Source organism: Helianthus annuus, chromosome 10, assembly GCF_002127325.2.
Source record: "Helianthus annuus cultivar XRQ/B chromosome 10, HanXRQr2.0-SUNRISE, whole genome shotgun sequence".
NCBI classification, from domain to species: domain Eukaryota; kingdom Viridiplantae; phylum Streptophyta; class Magnoliopsida; order Asterales; family Asteraceae; genus Helianthus; species Helianthus annuus.
Genome location: NC_035442.2, coordinates 134,517,084 through 134,518,258, shown reverse-complemented (window position 1 = coordinate 134,518,258; position 1,175 = coordinate 134,517,084). Strand labels below are relative to the sequence as shown.

The following is a 1,175-nucleotide window of genomic DNA, read 5'->3' as shown; positions in this document are numbered from 1 at the left end:
AAAGTCACCAAAAGTGTACTAAAATTAATGTTTACACTATGTGTGACCATTTTGCATTTAGATAAGACGCCCATCAGCACATAAAAATGCATATATACATGCATGCGCCTAGGAAATGTATAGAAAGTAGTAATGTGAAATTGTGAATTATTAACAAACACATCTATGTCCAAATTTAATAATTGGAGGAAGAAAATATTACCTTAACAAATAGACTCCATTTCAAACCTCCCTCGCTCACACGTAAACATGACATACACTTTTCGAGTGAGTTCGACACTCTCATGTCCTTTTTCGGACCTTTTTCCCAACGAAAATACCTAAATGGAACGAAGAACAAATTTCATCCATATCCACAAGTCGTATATTAATTAATCTAAGACAGATAAAAGAACTTTTCGTATTGATGACACATAAAAGAACTTATGATTTGATAGCACAACAAATCATCGGCCATGGTCGGTTTTAATACACCCAAACCCAGCCGGTTTTAATACACCCAAACACAGCCGGTTTTAAGTTCATACTTTTCGTCGACTTGGCAAAGTTCAAATTGATTTCACTTTGTGTCTTCAAGTAATCACTGATAAATAGTGATGACACTGATTTTGATTCACAATATTCTCCTTTTATTCATCAATGAGCTGAGTGGCCTTTTGGAACAGGATTGACGTCATCAGAAGGGCTACGATGCATAAAATCTTCTAAATCATTTTAATCTAAAAAAAATTATTAAATTGTTGGGTAAATTAAAAAGGTAAACACGCCCGGTGGGACTCGAACCCACAATCGCCTGATTAGAAGTCAGACGCCTTATCCATTAGGCCACGGGCGCTGGTTGATATCACTTGCCTTCAAAAATATATAACAAACATAAACTGCGCATCACTTCATAACTGCATATTAGTTTTGTTATATTTAGTTTGGATTTTTAGTTCATGGATCAATGCAAACACACAAAAAAAACTTGATTCCATTTAAATTTTATTCATAAAAGGGTTTTCGCACCGCAAGTTTAACTTTCAAAGATTTTGTCTCCTGGGTAACTTAACCACATGAAAAATGGGTTAAAAGAAAGAGACTGTAAAGATTTATATTATACACACAATTTCAATTTTATCATGGTTTGTTTAAAATATCTATTTTAGTACTTATGTTAATTAATTCTTAAGTTA

The 1,175-nt window shown here is 33.3% G+C and overlaps 1 non-coding gene across 1 annotated transcript; it reads right to left on the bottom strand.

The window, feature by feature from the left end:
• Positions 1–762: 762 nt before the first annotated feature.
• TRNAR-UCU lies at positions 763–835 on the bottom strand. The gene has a single exon. It is a non-coding gene; the product is annotated as a tRNA-Arg (tRNA).
• Positions 836–1,175: the final 340 nt, after the last annotated feature.